Below are 13479 nucleotides of genomic sequence, written 5' to 3'. Positions count from 1 at the left end.
CAACAGTCACAGCCTCCCCAGTTCAGCTTACCTCTTCCCGCGTACCCCCATGAAGGCACACGGACTTCTCATGAAGGCTGAGTAGTTACTCAGTGAAGACTCAACACAGAAATTTCCAGTGTGGATGAAAATGGATGAAAATTTCAGTGCAGAAAGCACAGTGCAACAGGAACAGCCCCAACAGGGTGGTCTCTCCATCACCACAACATTTTCTAAATCTTAAAGGAACTTGATCCTTATTTTGAGAAAAAATGTAATAACCAGATCATTTTAAATTGGCAGCTAGAAAATGGGTAATTGTAAAAAGCCCTAATGCAACTCACAGCTGGAAGTCTTAGAATCACTTTGTTTTTCAGGTGTTCATGTGTTTCCTTAATGGTTTCAGTCTGAAATGGAAAATGGTAAAAGCCACCAAAGCTTTCATTCAGCAGAAAATACAGCTTCCTGTGAATCTATCCAGATTAGTTTAATTTTCTGTGGCAATGTGGAAGTTCTCCAGACATTGAACTTGGTATGACCAAGGGGTTTGTATTAAATTGGGATATATTGACAGACTACATCCTTCTGCTCCTTGCTTCTTTTGATTGAGAGAGGAGAAATGAAGAGGGTAAGAATGGATAGGGAAAGATGGACTTTTTCATTTGGCAGCTATTTTAAGCAAAACCAAAAAATGGAGATTGTGGAATAGAATCATGGTGGTATCCTCAAAAAAGGCTTAAGACATGAATACTACGTCTTTCTGAAATGAGACATGCACTTTTGATATATGAATGTCTCCCACTGCTAGCACTTTGTGACACAGAGATCTTGGAGTCCTATTTGCAGGAAAATATATAATTTCAATATTAAATAATATAATTTCACTTTTCCAGAAAAATACATAATTTGAAATTTAATTTATCTTCTTGTGTTGAACACATTCATCAGCAGAATCTTTCAGATGTGTGTGAAGAGACTAACAGCCTTGGGGCACATACTGCAGCAGTGATTTGTTTCTAATTTGCGGATTCATCTACAATTTAAAAGCTTACTGAATTTTCTGATTTCCATGCTTTTACTAGGTACAATGGTGTGTAGGACCATTACTCAGATTTTTTAGATTTGACCTATTCCTTTGTTGTAATTTTTAAGTGGGTTTTTTTCCTTGATGAATATTTGAATTATTTATTTATTTTTTAATGTTGCCACATGAATTCTGTTTCTGCCTGGTTTAAGATATTAAACACTGCATTTATGACTGCTGTCAATGGCTTGATTTTATGACAGAGGGCATTGAAGTTAACAGCTTATACATTTTCATTTAGATATTTCTACTCAGCTCTCCATATATATCTGATGGTAACTAGAAGGTAAAGAATACCTTAAAAATATATATTAAATGTATTTAGTTCTTTCTGTTGATGAAATGTGTGCAGACAGTTTCCTTCATTTTGATATTCATTATTCATGATTTGTAATTATTCACCAAATATAATTCAAAGACAATTCTTTCTAACTTCTGTAATGTTATTGAGTGTATTAGCTAGTCAAAAGCAAGCTGGCATGACAGGGTGATAAACAATAATAACTCTATTTGGTTAAAAATCATATTTCATTACATATTGCTCTGAATATCTGAAATTTTTCTTTTTCTTTCAGTGTGCAATATATGAAATAGATAACATTTACTTCAGGTTTGAGTGAATTAATGTACTGCTGTTGATTTACCAATTAGTTGGTTTTCTAGACTTAGAATCATTGAATAGTATGGATTGGTCGAGAACATTAAAGGTCTTCTTATCTAAGCCCTCTGCAATGACCAGGGACATCTTCAACTAGATCAGGTTTCTCAGAGCACCAATCCAACTTGACCTTGAATGCTTCCAGGAATGGAACATCCACCTCCTAGGCAACCTATATCAGTGTTTCACCACCCTCCTTGTAAAAAATCTTCTCTTAGTCTACATCTATCTTCTTTCAGTTTAAAACCACGACCCCTTGTCCCCTGTTGCCAGAGGTTGTACTAAAAAAGTTTGTTCCTATCTTTCTTACAAGCTCCCTTTAGGTACTGAAAGCTGGGATAAGGTCTCCCCAGAGCCTTCTCTTCTCTAGCCTCAAAAACTCCCCCTCTCTTACAGGAGAGATTCTCCAGCCCATTTGATCCTATTGGTGGGCCTCCTCTGGAACTCCTCCAACAGGTCCATTTCTTTCCTATGCTGGATGGACCCCAGAGCTGGTTGTACTGCTCCAAGAGTGACCTCAGGAAAGTGGAGTAGCAGGAAAGATTCACCTCGTTCAACCTCCTTCTGGTCACATTTCTTCTGAGACAGTCCAGGACAGACGTGGCTTTCTGGGCTGTGAGTGCACATGCACTTGATCTTGTTGAACCTCATGAGCCCACTTCTGGAGCTTGTTCAGATTCCTCTTCTTATCTCAGTGTTGATGAGGTTTTTTTACATGAGCAAAAGGATTTCTCCAGAGAACATCAGCCATTGTGTAGAGGAGATGTGTTCAGCAATTACACTTGTCGCTTCTAATTTGGCTGGAAGAGATGAGCCACAACTTGCCAAGGATATCAAGGTTTCTGATTGTTGTGTCTGAGGCTTTCTTTCAGATCCCTTCAGGGCCTTAAAGCTTTATTCTGTGTTCTGTCCTTCTAAATATTTTGGTACAGAATGGTCACTGTTAAAAGGTAACAGCATTACACTTCTCTTCATCCCTTACAGATCCTTTCTCTATCACACATTAGCTTGTTTTCCTCTTGAAATCTCTATTAATTTCTCAATGAAAAGCACCCTAAAAGAACTCTCATTCAAAATAAGATAATAATAAGAATAAAAATAAGAAAATAATAAGAATAAAAAATTCCCACAACAGGTGGGAATCTCTAATGGAAATACAAATAGGACTGTGAGACCCTAGGAGGTCCCTGGTATGAGCAGAATGAGTTACAGATGGAGTACGGGCCACTTCAGAAAACTAGTTTGTTCTACCATATCCTTTGTTAGGATGTCATCCAAGCAATTATTCCATCTGGATTACTCCAAAAGATTTGGAGGATTGTCCAAGACCTGAAGTTGCAGTTTGCTAATAGTGGCCTAGTTACATCTTGTCTGTAGGTCTCAGCACTCATTAACATCTGAATTGATATTTCCAGTTTCTGTGCACCCCACTGGGGCTGGTTAGTTTAACACTGAAATGTGCTGTCTTTTGTGTCCAGACCTACAGGTTCACCATTACTTTAATCTTTCTTTCATAGAAATCCTCATGCTACTCTAAGTTTTCTAACATAAGATTAATTGTTGTTGTTATTATTATTACTATAATTAGAAAAATTATTTCTGTGTTCATCTGTAAGTATTCCCAAAAATTCTAGCTACTGAATTTACATTATTTAAAAATGGAAACAGGAAAAACCAACTCTAACAAAGAGCAGTCTTGGGTCTGTGCCTAGTTAATCACTAATTCTGCCAAGAAAAGATGAAGTTTTTTTTTTCAGTACATAAGAGGCCAAGAATTATATAAGGTAACTCCATTTTTATGGTGAATGCATTTGAAAGAGTGTGGATTTCAAAAGAACTCAGTGAGAGTTTACTAGACATGTAATAGGAGAATAAAGCAGGAGATTCTAGGCACAATCATCTCAGAGCTTCTTGATAGGTCTCAGCTGCAGCATTACAGTACAGTATGTCTGTATGTATTTCACACCAGAAATATCAGGCCTCAGGGAGCAGCAAAACAATGCACCTGAGATGTAGTTTTATTTTGCTTTTCATCTATGAAGGAGTATTTTTGTTCGAATGCCTTTTTTTACATTAATCTTTAAAATGAACACCACTTAATTTTCACACAGCAATTTTCACACTTCTCCCTAAAACCAAATATATTGTTATAAGTATTGGTTTCCCTAAAGCATATATAGACATCATTCAACTTTTCAGGACAATTTTTCTCTAAATAACTTTTTGCTTGAGAATGTTATTCCAACAAAACTAAAATTTTTTAACAATTACAAACTCAGTCTGGGGACACCATGTTTTAAATCTCAATTACATGCTTTTTAGTTGCCAAACTATGGTGTTCAGAATTCTGTTCTGACTGAATTATTGAAAACACTATGTTGAATTTACAAAATAAGGGTATATTCTAAGCACTTTTTTTTCAAAATGTGTTTGTATATTTCAAAATGCACCTTTTTTAAAAATTTTATTTCGTCTGCAGAGAAATTTAGATAAATCATATAAAAGGTGGCTTCTTTCCTAAACACATACAACATGAACTTTGGAAAGAAAGAATCCAAAACATTGGAACATAAAGATATTAATTTTTCTCCAAATGTTAAAATAGTGAACATCTGGTTTAGGGAGATGAAAATCAGAAAAGTTTGTAGCAAACTTCACTCATCTGATCTTATATACTTGCAGCATCCTTCATATAATGGGTATGTATAATCCACATAATTCCAAAATATTAGAACTGAATTTCTGCAAATATGGGTGTGTTTCCAAGAAAGTGAAATCAGGCTTCAAAAAAGAAAAAAATTGGGGCAGTACACACATACCATAAAAACACAGCTGAAGCATTGCTCTAATTTCTGCAGTTGTAGACATATCTTTGAGATCAGCCTTGTTATGGTTATGTGAATCTTTATGAGCACACCAAGGCTGACAATCACTGATGTGTTGCACACATGTAATTTTTTTAAGATTTTAAAATTTTGCTAACAGAATTCTATGAATAATGATTATTCTGCTGGGCATTAGCCAGATCTGAGAGAAAGCAAGACAAACTGATAGATTATTTGAGCATTTTGTCTGTGGGTCAGACTTAAGCACACAAATAGAGTATTATTGTCCCATAAGGTGTCTGTCAAGTAGCTGGTGTGAGCATTGTTGGCATTCCAGGAGATTCCATGAGCTCCTACTCCAGCAGTCAGCCTGTGATTTGGGTGAGGTTAGCACTAAATTGTGCACCAGCATAAACACAGTACTGAAAGCATCATGAGATGACTCCACTTTGTCTGTGCCGGTTGCAAGTTACCTTTGTGGAACTCACCTGGCTGTTAGGTTGCGATCACTGCAAGACTTGTGCACAGAATAACTTCAATAAAACCACAGCTTTTACTACTTTATAATTACTCGCCATTATTTGCCAAAATAATTCATGAAGTCTAATAAGCTCAGTTTTATAACAGTAGGTTGTTGTTGTTGTTGCTGTTGTGATGGTTTGCTTTTTTTTAAAATTTGAAAATCAGAGCAAATAACTAAATGTCAACGTCTTTGAAAACTTTTATGACATTCCAAAATGGGATTGCACCAAGTTGCCACCTCATTATTAAACTGATGCATGTACTTTTATCAGCAGAGACATCAAATAAATTAATTGTGCTTATTATCTATTTGTGGAAAAGTATATGACTTTCCTAGTATGTCTTTTTGTGCTAAATTGCCTCCTACCACAGCTCTTGTCTTAATGATTAGATTTCATCAAAGTGTGATTTTATTCCTCTACCTGATCTATATTAAAAAAATGCATTTTCTGCATTTTCTCCATCTTCACTTTCAGTATTTGCCTCATAGCTACTCTTTCAGAAATGTTTTAATTTTTCTTTTTCCTTTTATTTAGTGCTGATTTACACATACATGTGAAAGCCATTCTTGAACTTCTGATTCCTGCTCAAAGGCTACAACTTCAGTGAATTACAGACACAAATATGACGGACGGAAAGGACGGAAAATGTTTATTCCTTGCCGTATGACATGTATTACATGATTGGTGAACAGCCTCAAAATCCCAGTCACCACTTATTGACCCCATTTCTGGGGGAGGTTCCATCAAGATACTCAGATACTCAGGTTCCATCAAGATACTCAGATAATTGAGCCACTAGCTCAATTTCCAGCAGTGTTGATGATCTCCTATTTGGGAACTTTGAAGTCAAAGCCCTGGTAGATGAGTTCCAGAGTTCACTACTGTTCCTAACCTCTGGTTAACAGTGCACAAGATAGCATCATTAGAAAACTACAGTCACTCATATGACTGTGATCTGCATACATAACATAGCAATAAAAATCTGCTTGGAATTCTCATTTCCAGAACCATAGCAAGCTCATCAAAAGTTACAATAGCACAGAAGCAAAAGAAATCTGGTGACAACATATATGTCCCATGTCCCATAAGGAGTTTTTTCTGAATGCAAAAAAACATTGCCTCATTTTTTCATGCTTCCTTTAGAAGTATCTTTGTAAGACATATCAGATTCAAGTGAAGTTTTCTTCCTCGATTCACAAGACTGTTGGTGTGTGGACAGATTTTAAAAGTACTGCGTACCAGGAGGACTGTCTCAGCAATTAGAAAGCATATAAAGACCTTTCTCTTTGCCTTCTCTGGACATCTTGAATTTTCCTTCAAAGCTCAATATTATGGGAGGAGTAGGGACTGTCAGAACATGATGCATGCTCAAGGAGAAGAAACATTTTACATATTTCACTGTTTTTTGCTGCCATGCCTTCACAAACTGGTCCCTATGATGTCTGCAGACAAAAATTGGAAGTGTTGCCACCCATGATGCCTCTCAGTAGACTCTAGGTACGTATTTTAAACCATTCATATTCTTTCTATTCAAATCTCTATTGTACTAAGTTCTGAATACATTTTTTAAGCAAATCTGTTGCTATGAGACTACACACACAGAAGAATGAAATCTTTTGTGTCTAAGATGACAGTTCATGGTCAGTTTATGTGAACTTACTTAAAGTGTGGCAAATATTTTTCTTTATTTCAGAAACAATTCTCAGAGGTAAAATTCAACATTTTTTCCCTTTTTCAAGTAAATTTCATTAGTTTCAGAAAGTATTTAGAGGGATCTTTATTTGATTAGTGAAAATAATTCCAGTCAGAGAAGTTGCGATCCATGCAGAGTTAGTAAGGCTATTTCCTTTTCAGCATCTTGATTTTTCATGCCAGCCGGGATGCCTAAAATGTCCTGTCTCATTTCTATAAAAATAGGGGATTTCCATCTATTCTGAGTATATTAAGAGTGTGGCTGATAATATGCCTTTAAGTTTCAAAGACTGAAAGACCTTTCACATCATCAAAATGCAGTAGAATGTCAAGAAGTGAATAACCTGTCAGCAGTCATTGAGCACGTTCAATACGAACAAAAACCACGTGTTCCGCAACTGTAAAATGAAATGCTATTAGTAGCTTCAAAGTCTCTTTTAATTTCTAATGTTTATTTTCCATAGCACAAGCCAACAGAAAATACTCAGGCATAATGTCACTTTGGAGAGCTGATAATGATATAAATCAGCTTCATCAGAAAACAGTAGAAAAATAATGTAGAGTGCAGGCTTATTTTTTATTTTTCCTTAAGTTAACACAGACAGGATATTTCAATGGTCCATGCATCATGAAAGAGTTCCATTTGTTGTGGTCATCCTTTTCTAAATGACTAAGCTTCTTGCTAGTTCTCTATGAAGCAACAATCATTTCCATAAATGTGGTCCAGTTTCAAGTGGATAAATCTTACAGGATAACAATAGTTATATTGAAGTCTCACCTTTTACCTGAGATGATTTTCAATGATTAGTCACAAATAATTTGACAAATCTTTTCCTAACATAAAATATACGTTCTTTTCTAATAATTGCTCATCCTCATTATTCGCAAAGTATTACTTTGATTTTCAGGATTCAGAAAAAATTCAAAAGTTTTGAATCAAATTCTTCAAGAAAGACACACTACAACATTTAGAAACTGTGGAACCCAGTGTGTATGAGTGGTATGAGTATGTAGGCAGGTGGCTGTGATCAGTCAGCCAAAGTTTTGCTTTCTACTTGGAACAGGAATATTTCATACAGAATATTGTGTCATAGCACGATACTAACCCTCCCAAAATGACTGTGGGAAACAATAAGAAAATTGAAAATCAAACAGAACCAGGCTTTTTTATAGTTTTTTATACATTGTTCCATCTTTTTTTGTGTTAAGAAAGCATAGTATTTGGCAAGCCAGCCTGGAAATATATTTTAAAAATAATGAGTCTTTCTTCCTGGGAAAAGACATCAAAAACAGGCACACTTCACTATCTGAACTCTCTATGAGAGTCTGAATTTAAATTTTTTTATTTGAGTCATTTTCTGTATGGCAGTAAATCTTGTACGATCAGTATCTGGATGTATCAATGCATAGTTCTTTTTCCTTGTTATTTATTCTTTGAATTTGTCGGTCCATTAGTCGGTCCAGTTCAGCTACATTAAATAAACATTTAAGGTGTTAAGAAAATTTCTGGATTAAACTTCTGTCTGCACAGAAAGAACACACTGTATGTGAACTGCACCATGAGCACTTAAAACCAAGGGGGTCGTCAGTGTGTTTTAAAGTGAGAAGGAGAAGTAAAAAGGCAGATGCAGAAAAGCACATGGTTTGGAAATTTCATGATTGGTAAACCATGCTGTTTCATCTAGATAAAAAGGAAAGAAAACACAGGCCATGCTGATGTTAGATTATTTCTCTGTTACAAAGCAGCTAGAATGAAATCAAATTAAAAGAAACCCTAACATCTCAATAGTTAACACGATAGGAAAAGTACAACTTCAGTTTCTGTTTATCAGCTACACATACAAATGACACCAATGACTTCAATAGAGAGCGATGAAAAGCAGTGAAATCAGAAAGCAGTATGGAAACCCACATGGACTGGGAAAATACTACATGTGTCTGCAGTATAAAGAACAAACTCCTGGATATCATCAGTGACCATTTAAAACTCTAATTGGCCTATATCCCATTGCAAAAGATGCAAATGTTTGACTGGTTTCCAGGAGCACCTGGGACTCTACATCTTCAAGGGAGATTGTACAACTGAAGAGGTTGCAGTTACGTTGATTCAACAATCTCACAGACTCCAAAAGGCCAAAAAATTTAATGAAATTTAAGCAGTAAGAAAGTGATTGACACAAGAAAACAGTTAAAATTTTGTTAAAAATAAAGCAGCTGAGAGAACTTAGTTTTTGCAAAGGTATAGTAACACAAGGGTGGTCAATCTCCACTTCTCTCACGAGATCCACTCTGTTGACAAGCAGTAGATCAAGGAGTGCATCTTTCAGAGTCTGCTCCTTTAGATCTGTTTCATAAAGTTACTGAGATTTTGAGGAAACTTCTGGCCTGGGTTGTGTTGGTATACCTTTGCAAAAACTAAGTTCTCTCAGCTGCTTTATTTTTAACAAAATTTTAACTGTTTTCTTGTGTCAATCACTTTCTTACTGCTTAAATTTCATTAAATTTTTTGGCCTTTTGGAGTCTGTGAGATTGTTGAATCAACGTAACTGCAACCTCTTCAGTTGTACAATCTCCCTTGAAGATGTAGAGTCCCAGGTGCTCCTGGAAACCAGTCAAACATTTGCATCTTTTGCAATGGGATATAGGCCAATTAGAGTTTTAAATGGTCACTGATGATATCCAGGAGTTTGTTCTTTATACTGCAGACACATGTAGTATTTTCCCAGTCCATGTGGGTTTCCATACTGCTTTCTGATTTCACTGCTTTTCATCGCTCTCTATTGAAGTCATTGGTGTCATTTGTATGTGTACAAATCTGAGGGCAGATTTGCCAAAATCTTGCCAGAACCAGCACTGGCCATCATGTGAGTCTCTAGGGCAGATTGCATATTTGATATCTGCATTGGTGAAGGAGGATCTGCTCCTTTGTGTTCTTCTAAAGCTGGAGCTCCATTTCCTTTTCTATAAGCCCTTAAATAGGAGGCTGATTTGTCTCAGTTTTTTACAGTGTTGATGGGAATGCTGCACAGGCAGGGCTGAGAGCTATCATGGTGGAGTTCTATGATGTATTGCTGTTCGACACTCTTCTGTGACCACAGGCTAACTCTTGTTTACATTTCTTAGAAATCTGACATTATACCAACAGCTTTCACTCATTTGTAATATCAATATTCCTTTTCCATTTGCTTTGGTTATAAAGCAGAAATTAGATCAGTATGGACCTCCCATATGTTTTTTTATTTGACATAATTGCCACATTCTTTTTCTTTCTTATAATGCTTCTCAATATTTATTATAATGCTCAATCTTCTGGCTGGTAGGATGATATTCTGGCCTCTGTTGAGGAGGTAATGAACCCAAATAACTAAAATGTGGTGGTCAAGATACTCTGTGACATATATACAACTGATGCTTCTGTCTCTGCTTTGAATTCAAGAAGGCCAAAGTGGACCTCCTGCATCTCAGATGCTTGTCTTTTTCCCTGAGCTATTTGCTATTCTGAGAAGGACTTCAAAAGGTTTTCAAGCTCAAATCTTACAGATCCTTGGGCTCACTGAAATGTCAACAATGAGGATATTTTCAACTCCTCAAAGCTTTCACCACAAAAGAAAATGTTTTACCATCTAGTTCAAATTAGTTACTCCTGCTTGCAGAACTTACTGTTGCAAAGATCTTGGGTTTGTTCCTTCTTTCCACTGTTAAGTATGAGTCTTCTGGTCTATATGCAAAAGCAAAAAAATTCAGCAGCAGCTGTGTGAAGATTTTCCAGCAACAGCTGACTTACAGAAGGAATAGGGGCCTAAAAAGTCTGTCTTGCTCACTTGAGTCCAAGTATACTCCCTTGGTATGTTTTAATGTTAAAGTTTCATTTAGCAAAGTCAAATGGGATGCTCAGTCCAGCTATAACAGAAATTTTTGAATTTAAATCAGTCATTAGTAAAGCATTAGGCAGTTCAGAAGCAAGGTGCAGTTGTGAAAGCCAGACCCATCATCTGTTCCTTGCAGACAAGTTCACCCTTTTTGTCTCTGTTGTCCCTGTCATTGGCTACCAGGTACTTTTGATGGTCTCTTCTATATAAATATGAAAATTAAAACAAAATTTTTCTCAGGAAATTTTGATGACATAAAAAAGTTTTGAAGTTAAGGCATCAAAAGTGTTTCTTTTTTATACCTCTGGGATTGCAAATTACCCTAAGACACCATTAAAAAAAAATGCATAGAATTTCTAAAGATGGCAAGAGAGGCAAACAGATAAAAACTCTGGAATGAGTTTGAAGGAAAACTGAGCCAGAGTCTTTAAAGGGATAAGAGGTTACTGGATTAATATGGAGGTTATGTATTAAGTTCTTCGATTTGGGAATGATCTGGCTCAGCTAGTCTTTAGGAGTAAAGACTATCTGCAGCCTCTCCTACCATTTTATCTTTCCCAAACCAGACAGAATCTTGGCATCTTTCAGGACATTGAAACAGCAGGAAAATGCTATCAGAAGATCTGTAGTAGACCTTTTGTACCATTCAGTGGGCCTAGTTTTCACTTGTCTCACATATTTCAATATTGTAGTCAACCGCCCTTTTCTGTAATTATAGATTTATGGTTTGTATTTACAGGCTTATGAAGAGGAGTGATAAAAGACTTTTAAGTTGATTGCACACCATACAGAGTCTAAAAGTATTCTTCAATGATTATATTGACTGACTTTATGACCCCTTTGTGCTGACAAAATCTCATAAAAAATCCCATAATGTGAAGTGGAATGCATCATTGCACAGGTGTAAATGACTACACAAGATGCAAGGAAAGCAGAATCAAGCCAGTGGTACCTAATAAACACTTTCAGCCCAGGAACTGTTGCAGACTCTCATGTAAATACTTAACATGTGGTTCTGCTCTAAAAAGTGACTATAAAATGCATTGTGGTTTTTTATTGCATTTCAGTGATACCATATTACATTTGTTCAGCTTACAAGTAGAAAATTTTTTTTTCTAATAGACATGTTAGCAAACTCCATGTAAACATTTAAATTCAATTTTCTTTTCTTCTAAGGCATTTCAAGAGTAAAGGTTATCCAGACTCAGCTTTATCTCATGGATACTTCTGCAAACGTACAGATTTTACTTCTTAGAGCACCAGAACGTGCTGCAGTTTCTGAACATTGAATTAAAAGTTTTCAAAAAACATATCTGAAAAATGGTACACTGTGGTCACATGCTGAATTTCTGATGAACCAGATGGATTATAAAATCCAGATTAAGCTCTTATTCATGTTGAATTCTTTAGTTTTTTTCTCTTCAGACTTTTTCCCAAATTTGTAGAAATAGAACCCAAGCACATTTACTGCTCATTTAAGGTATTATTTCTCATGCAAAAATGGCCTTTTTCAATTTAATAGTAGTGTGGGTAAAATAAAATTTAGTTTAATAGTTAAAAACTTATAATGAAGGCCACTTAAGCTCAATTATTCCCCAGAGGGGCAAAACTCCCATTGCTTAAAATACTAGGAAATCAGGATATAGGATATTGTCTGAGTCTGGAGACAGTATGAATAAAACATGTTCACAGAAATGATGTTGCAGTGACAGGGAGGCAGACTGGGTAATCTCGCAGGTCATTTCCCCGCTTATGCTTTGCACTGACATTCTCTGCAGTATTGAAAATTTGATTACTTTCCTTTATGGGGGCCATCACAGCCGGAGAACTGAAAAGGGAGGGATGTAGTGGCCTAATGCACACATTTATCTTGGTTCTCCTTAATTTTGAGCTGTAAAGCGCAATCCACTCCAATAACCATCTGCAATTCTAAAAAGAGCAGCAATCTAGTGGAGGGAAATTTCAGACAACCAAGAAATTTCTCAACTGTCTCTATATACAGGGTATGGTTTCTGTATAAGAGTATAAGGGGTCTGTCTGTATCAGGTTTGAACAGAATTAATTATAACCTTGGCCCTTGTATAATTTTTTTAAAAAATATATTTTGGGGGTGAGAAACTGTCACAGACGTTTGACATCACATTCAGTGTATGCCTGCCAGGGCCCCATGGGGGCCAAGATCTCCCTGAGGGCTGTGGGAACCCCCAGTACAGCAGGGCAGGGCCTGGCACTCAGGGCCATCCCACCCTCAGCTGGGAACTGCAGCCTGGGGCACCAGGGAGCCCCAGCTCCAGGCATCGGGCACCTCCCTGAGCAGGGAAATAGCCTCGCTCTATTCATTATTGAAGTAAGAACTCCAAATGCTCATCTTAGAATTCTCATCTATGTGAGTAACAAAGGATAAAGATACCATGTATAGGATTTGTAGCCATGTTCTCATTCAAACACTATGTTATTAACACAGAAATAAGGGTATGAAACCAAAATGAGGCTTAGATACTGACAGCAGCAGTAAGTATTGCAATACCTAGATCCTAAATAGGATGAGAAAATTGCATCACCAGATACACAGGCCCTGTACAGGACAAGAACATGTAGAAAGAGTTTAGTCTCATGGTGGGTTTTGAATCAATTTCAACGCTGTAGGGAGATTTACCCAAAAGCAGCACTCCCACCTGCCTGTGGTGAAGAGGAAATCCTTAGGCAAAGGGGATTCTTTCATCTCTGGTCTTCTCTGGGGTTTATGGGTCTTTTCCTCTCTTTCTTTATCATAATCAACTAATTCTAGAGGTTTCTTAAGTATAACAGAACAGATATAAGGTCTTCCTTGACCTGAGGAGATACAGAC

The 13479-nt window shown here is 36.5% G+C and overlaps 1 long non-coding RNA gene across 3 annotated transcripts in view; it reads right to left on the bottom strand.

Moving 5' to 3' along the window:
* LOC104686129 overlaps positions 1–13479 on the bottom strand; it is an 80060-nt gene that overhangs the window by 8469 nt on the left and 58112 nt on the right. The window contains exon 1 of one of the 3 annotated variants that reach the window (XR_002044445.3): positions 32–8667. The exons of the other annotated variants lie outside the window; for them this stretch is intronic. This is a non-coding gene — a long non-coding RNA (uncharacterized LOC104686129). Of the gene's footprint in view, positions 1–31; positions 8668–13479 lie in introns of those variants that run through there. 3 annotated transcript variants of the gene reach the window in all.

This window comes from Corvus cornix, chromosome 1 (assembly GCF_000738735.6).
Source record: "Corvus cornix cornix isolate S_Up_H32 chromosome 1, ASM73873v5, whole genome shotgun sequence".
Taxonomy (NCBI): Eukaryota; Metazoa; Chordata; class Aves; order Passeriformes; family Corvidae; genus Corvus; species Corvus cornix.
This window is presented reverse-complemented; position numbering and strand designations above follow the sequence as displayed.